We start from the raw sequence: 8748 nt of genomic DNA on the forward strand, positions 1-8748 counted from the left end.
ATCATCATCATCATATGAAATAACTTTTTGTCACAACAAAAAATAGTGGCTGGTAAAATATTTGAGTGGCTGGTAAATTTTTAATTTCCACCCCTGCTGGAAAGACATCAGGCTTTAGAATAACCATCCAGATGACGTGTTTCTCAGTGAAGCCTTTGCACATTTCAGCAAGACAATACTAAGCCTCAGACTGCATCCATTCCAGCAGCAGAAGAGTCCAGCTGCTGAACTGACCTGCCTGCAGTCCAGACCTCCCAACAATTGAAAATATTTGGAGCATCATGAAACAAAACTCCAGCAAAGACGACCCAGGACTGCTGAACAGCTAAAATCCTACATCAGACAAGAATGGGACAACATTCCCTCTAAAACCTCCAGCAGCTGCTCTCCTCAGCTCCTAGATGTTGACAGACTGATGGTAAAAGAAGAGATGATGCTTCACAGAGGGAAACACGGACCTCTCACAACATTTTCAGATGTGTTACAGCCTTCAAATTCAAAATTACCCTGTGTTTAAAAAAAGAAAAAGGTACAGTTTCTTTGTTAAAACATGTAAAATGATTACTATGTTCCATTGTGAATAAACTATGGGTTTAGAAGGATTGCAAATCATTGCATTTTCTACAACATCCCAGCTTTTTCAGAGTTGGAGTCTTTGGATCTCCTACGAGGATCTGGAGATTGCTGCTGGAGAAATGGATGTCCAGACTTCTCTCCTTCACCTGCTGCCTCTTTAACTTTACCTCAAATACACTAAGTGGCTGAAAATGAATGGATGGAGTTCACGATGATAAATGACTCATTGTGAGCAGGTTGCAGTCGCTTCCAAAAGTCTTAAGTGGACTCTCTCAGTCCATTATCCTCTGTCAGCACTCGGCTTTAGATCAAATTGAAATTCTCTGCACACTTTCAGAGAGCATATACATTTTTTTTTACTTTTACTAAAAGCTCAAAATGTCCTTTTATTTATTTAACCTGTTTGGCTTTGTATGAATCCGAAAAGCTTCGTGACTTTATCACAAAGTCTAATGATGTTTGTGTTGTGTAAAAGTGAAAAGGAGTTCTGAGTTGCTTGACATTTTGAAAGGCATCACATTGAAACTGAGTTTGGTGGGATTTTTGCCAGTGGGCTTGTTCTAACGAAGCCTATTATGCCACTGCATTGCACATTTTGATAATAGTACACAAAAGAGCCACAATGCAGTCTGCTTTGTCTGCTTACTGGCTCTTTTCATTGTGAGTCTGATTCCTTACATTCAGGCTGTTGGCTGGAAACCACAGTTTGACTACAGAAATACCTTTACTTCCAGCTAAGGAGGACAATTTTCATCCTGTTTATTTCAGATCTGGCTTTTGAAGGGAAAACTACTGAAGCAGATCAATAATAATTTTCATCAGTACTCGTAAAGGCCAACGATGACAGAAATGTGAGTTACACTCTGTCGAAAAAATAGATATGCCTGCATCTTGGTGTGTATTTTTAGCTGTAAGGCCTGAGTGTAATTGTGCCTGACAGACAAATTCACAGTAGCAGTTTCAGTCTGAGCGCAGCCTTTCTGAGGCAGCAGGAGGTTTAATAGCTGTGAACCTCAGCACCGACCTACATCTTGGTTAAGTGCTGCTGATGAGAGAAAACTGAAGGTGTGAATCTCCAGCGAGGGTTCAAACTCTGACTGTGTGAGAAAAAAAAGAGCAGCAGGTTTTGTATTTCCCACAGAATTTTACAGAGATCTACTCAGAGCCCTGCATAACAGTTTTCTGCTCTAAAGCTACTATCACACTGTTTTTTAATTTTTTTATTTTTGGCACATATGTTGGCGTAATTTGAAATCCTTACCTGAGTCAAAACATAAAGAAATGAAGCGAATGTTGTTAAAGGTTCTGTGATATATATGATGTGCGAGTTAACTCTTCGTGTTAACGGAGTCAGGACAGCAATATTTTTTTTTCTAAAACCACCTATTGGTGAGTGGGGAGACTGTCAGGAAGCTTATGCTCAGATCCACATATTCCAAGGGCCTTCTTCTGCTCAATGAGAGACTGCCACATGTAGAGGGTGATATTCCAGTGGGTCTGTGCATCTTTTAATTGTCTTTTAATTGGCTAATTGAGCTGTTCATGAGTAATTTTGAGGTGGCCATCAGCCACACTCCTCTTTGTTAATCGCCAGCTGGAGGGTTTGTGACACACGGCGGGCTGCTGTCAGCAAACTGTTTGAACTTGCCAATGTGTTCGATTTTTAGACGTTTTATCTATCTGCTCGTGTTGAAAGTGTTAGATTTTGTCCCTCCTCTTCACAACTTTGCAGTCCGCTTTACTTCTGTTATCATTGTTCACTTTGAAATACCTCCACACAGCTTCCTCTTCCGGTGGAGTTTATTGGTAGTTAGCAAACAACTTTATGGTGCATCACCACCTCCAACTGGTGAGGAGTGTGGATCAGGACAGCCAACTCAAATTAATTAATTAAAAACTACTTCTATGTGGCTGACGTTGCTCCTCTTCTGCCACCTGACTGCTCACTCAAAAGGTGAATGTCACACTGCTGTAAAGTGGTATCAGTACCTTTGTACACGTCTTTGAGTACAAGTACACGCACATGCTATTGTACAGATACCCATGCATCCCATCAAAATTTGTGATAACTAAAGGCTGGAACGGAAGCCAAAGGTTGAAGCCCCAAAGGATGAGCGCCACCTAGTTGGCTAGCTACACTATAAGTTTTAAGTCCCACCACTTCATGTAAACAAATAGGACATTTTCCTGAATAAAAAAAATAAAAATACACTTCAGATCCCCAGTGTGCAACCTCTGGCTCCAAAAGTACAACATGGTGGGGATTCTTGATTTTCACTGTCATATTGAAAATGAGTGCTTTGTTCATAATCTTGTTTTTACTATTAGAACATGTCAGTGTTTCATTATTTCAGGGAGTTTTTTCACTTTATGGGCATTTATGTGTTTATTATGAAAACTGAGACAAGATAAAGTTGAAACTTCTGGCTCTTTTTTTCTGCAGGGTGTCCATAGAAAGCTGATTAATGTGATTAAGCATGAAGAGTGAGACAGATTAGAGGTGAGGTAGAAAGGCTAAGTAGGGTTCCTGGAGCATTTAAGCTTCGAAAAGAAAAGTTCGAAGGCCGTCTCAATCCATGCCTTCTCTGCTCAGTCAGCTATACCAAAAACAAAACTACAGGAAATGTTTCATTGGATGCAAAATTAGTACAAATATCTGAGCACAGCTTGATTTTTCTTGATCTAATTTTTTAAAATCTATTTTTCTTTTATTCTCTAGAAAATGACACATGTTTAAGGAAACATGAAGTTTTACAAGTTGATGCAATTTCCTTGGATTTTAACAAAATGTCCAAGAAGCTTTTGATCAAAACAACCTGGAGCTTAAGCACTACAGCAGCATTTAACATCTTGTCTAAAGAGTCCTGTCAGAACAGCTGGACATTTTCTGAGGCCCATTTGGCCTCATATCATAACGACACGCCTGGGGTTTATGTATGAACCGTGGACAAAAACCTTCCAGGAAAGATGCACCTGTTTTCAAGCACAAACTGGGATTTATTTTTATTTTTAATTGAGCCGTGGGAGACTGTGGGAGAGTCACAGTGAAACAGTGAACTTTGGTTTCACATCTACCTTCATACCTGAGGTACCTACTAGCCGTTCAAACTGCAGCGTCAGTACCGTATCTTGCATCAGGACCTGATGGATTAATCCAGGTTTAAACTTGGTTTTTAGAAACCTAAAATATCTCATCATTTCACCCCAGCACCTGAGAAAAGGTCATACAGTCCCAGCAACGCAATTCTTTTTTCTTCGGTTTGCACCTGGAGGAGCAGAAGCAACAACATGGAGGACATTAGTATAAGAACGCTGACAAACAGTCCATCCACCCCGATCGTTTTTTAATGCCAAGCATCACTTAGGCCCACCATGGAGTCCTGACTCTTTCTGTGACGTCCCATGCTCTGACTGTCCAAATATTGAGTTGTGCTGGAGCCAGGTGATTTTCCAGTTTCTGCGCCCAAAGTCTCATCTCATCAACTCCAGTCTCCTGCAGCTGAGACTCAGCCAGAAGAACGCAGCTGCAAGCTGTTATCGTTTACTGAATAAAAGGAACAAAAAGAAAGAAGGATTGATGAATAATTTTCAATTTTTATCCCTTTGTCTCTCTTATGTGAGTCAAAACATAAAGAAATGATTGTTCCTGCAGTCTGCTTGTGTTTGACTTCATAAAAACCAAAGTGTTCTTTTAGCCCCCATCACAGATACGGTTCTACCAAATACACATACAACCCACACAAGTCAAGTGGCTCAGAAAGATCATATTAATATGTTAATAATGTCAACATTCTCTGCTTGAAATGAATTATTCATGAAATTAAGTTGCTGCTGATTTAATTTTGCTTATTTATTTTTTTTAAATACCAATTAAAAAAACAAAAGACCTGTTTTTTTTTTTTATTGTTTTTCCCATGTTGACCTCTTAAAATTTTCATATTTTAATATTATGAATAAAATGTGTTTTTCCACAGTGCTTAGTCAATTATCACCCCATTGTTTAGAGTCTACATCATTATTGGAGACAAAAACGTTTAAAATCAACACATGAGACTGAATTTTAATAATGAAAATTGGCTTTGTTTTAGTTTTTAACCCCCCTTGTTTAGTTGGCACCGGTCACATCCAGTCAAGATCTTCAAATATGACCGTCTTGAAAGCACAGTGGACAAGAACAAAACTCGTGGGTAAAAACCTCTGCACTGCAAAGTGAGCTTATGATAGCTTGGTTAAGTGTGGTTTGTCATCTTGTCTCTGCATTTCAGAAATGTACAAACAAGCAAATGTTTGTTTGTATTCATTTGGATATAAAAAGTTGGAAAACTCCCCTTCTCCAGAATCGCCACCTTACACGGTGGAGGGATTTGAGTACAAGGATCATGAGGGAGCCCTTACCAGAAGCGTCAGCCTCCCATGGTACTTCAGCCTCACATAAAGGATCAAAGCCTGAACTTGTGTAGGAGGTTGAACAATACTAACCAGATTATGTTGGGTTCACCTCCGTGCACAGCTTGAGCTCTGAGGGGCTGGATTCTCTCCTACTCCAGAGTTGCCCAAATGGAGAGGCTTTGAGCTGGTGTGGAGATACTCACAGCCTCCTGTTTTGGTGCTGGAGCTCTCCCTGGTGGGCTAGAGGGTTGCCTCTCTGTGACTTTGAGCCACAGGAAGGTAGAATCTGAGACAAGGTCAGGGAAACCAGCAGGATCTTGTCCCAGACTGTGCTTGGTTTGGGGGTTGGGGGTGGACTGTGAACCCAGACTGAGGATACTGGTTTGCTCCCTAACCCACTACATCCACCACTGAGGAAGCAAAGTCTAAAAACTCAGGGGAAGGTGAGTCCATTATCTTGGCAGAAGTTGCTGGAGTAGTTAAAAGCTCAGCAGCAGCAGGGCGCCAGGAGTGGACAAGATTCTGATGCTGAAGGCTCTGGACAGTGTAAGCTTTTGTGGTTTATATATATTTTCCTGTATACACACACACATATATATATATATATGTATGTATCAACTAATTAAGCAGGAACTGTGCCCACATTTTCAGCAAAAGCAAAAGGTCAAGCTTGTTCCTGGTGAGGGTTGGACTCAGACAGTGTTGCCTCTTGTCCTGTTTGTGGTGTTCATGGACAGGATCTCAAGGTGGGTGTCTGGTTTGAGAACTACAGGGTCTGATCTCTGTTTGTTGCAGAAAATGTGGTTTTATTTGCATGATTCTACATCGAAAGGAGTCAGCTGAGGAGGTTTGGGCATCTGATTAGGATGCCTCCCTTTGGTGGTTGTCTGGGTGCATCCCACTGGGAGGAACCCCCTTGGAAGTCTCAGAACTTTAGGGCTTATATGTCATCGGAAAATCTTAGGATCCCCCAGGAGGAAAATGAAAAACTAGACAGATTTTTAAAAAATAATTGGTAGAATTAAAAAAAAAAATCTAGATGAAACTGTACATTTTTATTCAAACATATCACAAATTATTACAACAACTGATCTATACATGATGAAAGCAGAACAAGGTTTGTTCTGTGAACTGCTTTGTAACAGAACATGAATTTTAAAAGTGTTTAACAATCATTTATGCACTCAGTAAGTTTCAGCTCACTTTCCCCGCTCTCGGCTATCTCAGCTCTTTATCTGCATCTGATTTGTGTAACTCAGCTGCTTTTCAAACAGTCCGGTGGCACTTGTGCAGAATGAGCTAAATTTGGCAGTCTTTAAAAAAAAAAAGAAAGAAAAGCTCCAGTCTTATGGCAACTTTTCACTACGTAGGCTGTCTTTTCAGCTTTTTTGTCTTAGAAACCTCAGGATGTGGTGGTGGTGAAGGGAGGGGGGTCATCAAACACTGCAGCTGCTGTCTGTCAGAGAATACCCCCCCACCGCCGCCGCCCCCCATCTCTTACTCAATGTCACGGAAACTGTGTGATCACCCTGGTGTTAAATGGATTAGAACTGATTTTATGCAGTGAGACATCTGAAGGGCTTCACTCTCTCCTCCTCCAGCCCACTCCCCTAAAACTCCCCCCCCCCCACCACCTCATCTCTGCCGTGGCATACCTCACATGTTGGAGCAGCGAACACTGCAGCAAAAAAAAAAAAAAAAAAGGAGGAGGGGGGATTATAGTTATGTAAGTTTTCCTCCCACTCCCTCCATCCTTCAGCTATCAGCAGGGGTGTTGTCATGGCAACCCCCGCCCCTTCCTCCGAACGTCAGAGTCGGGGAGCTGGAGGATGAAGCCGCATGCAGCTCCTCTCAGAGAGCAGCCGTGATTTCTGCCGTCTCACATGAAGCGGTGAGAGCTGCGGCGCTGGAGCTCATCTCATGACTGTTTCGACCCGCGCCAGCTGCTCTTCATCACATACCATCACCATCACACACCGAGGGACTGACTGATCGAGCCCATCCACAGGTAAAAAAAAAACAAAACAAAAAAGCTGATGACATTCATTTACTTGGGCATTATTTTTAGAAGGCACCTGAGCCAGGTAAAAAGGAGATTAGGAGCATGGAGCTGAATAATTCTTGATTTGCTGGAAGGGTTTTGAGCATTTACTGCAGAATAGATGTCACTTAAAGGTTTAGACTAGAGTATCCACCTTTTCTCCGAATCTCTCATTCCTCCACCCTCTCTGTTATATCCCTTCACATCCATCCTTCTCCCCTACCATCTCCACCCCCTCAGCTCTGACAGCCGTCATGTCGTGGTTGTTCCTGGACTGGTTCGTGCCCCTCTACCTGCTGGTGTCGGTCTTGGTGCTGGCAGGGTTCGGAGCGTGCCTGTACTTCCTCGAGCCCGGGCTGCAGGACGCCCACAAATGGAGTAGCAAAACAATCCGGCATCACCCGCTGGTGGCCAGCGTGGACTGCAGAGATGACGATAGCAATGCCCTGATATGATCCAGAGGGGAGCGGCGGGCAGGCGGGCAGGGGGCCCCATCCGGAACAGGGGGGCCCGACATCTCCACGAGCCATCAGCCGAGAAAAACCCTGTTCTGTATCATTCCAACTTTTCTTTGCTCTCTTGGGACTTTTACTGCAGGAGTCAGAGAAAAAGAACCCTTTTTATTGACGAACCCCTAAAACAATCCCAAATTTAGGAGGACTACAAGCAGAGAGAATTTTGATTGAACATGTCGCCCTTTAGTGTTTGTAAATTTCACGCCATCTTCTACTAGTGCCAACTTTTACATACGTTTTTGTAATTTAACAATCACCTCCCATCTGAACTTCTAGTGTGCATTTATTTATAGTAAAGTGAATGACGTAAGTGCGATGACTTTGCTGCCACTGGGGAGAGTTTTTAATCCTCCCCCTGATGTCGGCATGGCAGCTGTTGAAACGCATGAGGATCGTTAGTGCCAAACCGGTGCAACACCTATTAAAGTGACATGCTCTGAATAGATACGAGCGATCAGTTCAAGATGCCAAGAAAATCTTAGTTGGACCAAGACAGCAGGAAAAACAGCATTTATCTTGAGAAAACTTTGTGTGTAACAACCCTCTTCTGCTGACCTTTGTTATTACAAAAATAAAACCTTTCAATCCATTTGAATACAAAGTTTCTGTCTTTCTTTTTTTTAAATTTTATTCTAATGAAATTTGAAAAAAATAATAATCTCAGGATGTTGTTCCACAACGGCTTTGTACATTTAATGAAGAGCTGTAAAGTTCTTGAATTTCCATTTCTCTTAATAATGTATTTACTTGTGGAAGAAGTTTGATAATCAAGTTCTTGCTTATTGATTCTATGGTGTCCCGTTCTCCACCACAGAACTCAGCACCGGCACACCACAAGGATGTGTCCTGAGTAGAGGATAAAGGGATTGAAAATGTCTGGTAAATTTTTAGAAATTCTCCGTAGGAGTTATGGGAATTACCTGCAAATTAACTGGAAATTGGGGGTAACTGCAACTGCATTATATCCAAACAAAACTATAAGCATTTTGTTTTGTCAAAGGCTGATAATGAGTCTGCTAAAAAAATTGTGAAAGTTAAAAAAACCCAAAACAACCCAATTTGCATGTGATGACATCATTTTGTCTCAACTTTAAAAGATTAATAGATTTTGAGCATTTCTACAGGTCTCTTTTTTGTTTTCTGCTGTTATAATCCTTTTCTAAAGTCATGTACACAAGTTTTTTGCCATTGTCAAACATATAGATATTTGTACAATACTAAAACTAA

This window comes from Kryptolebias marmoratus, linkage group LG3 (assembly GCF_001649575.2).
Source record: "Kryptolebias marmoratus isolate JLee-2015 linkage group LG3, ASM164957v2, whole genome shotgun sequence".
Taxonomy (NCBI): domain Eukaryota; kingdom Metazoa; phylum Chordata; class Actinopteri; order Cyprinodontiformes; family Rivulidae; genus Kryptolebias; species Kryptolebias marmoratus.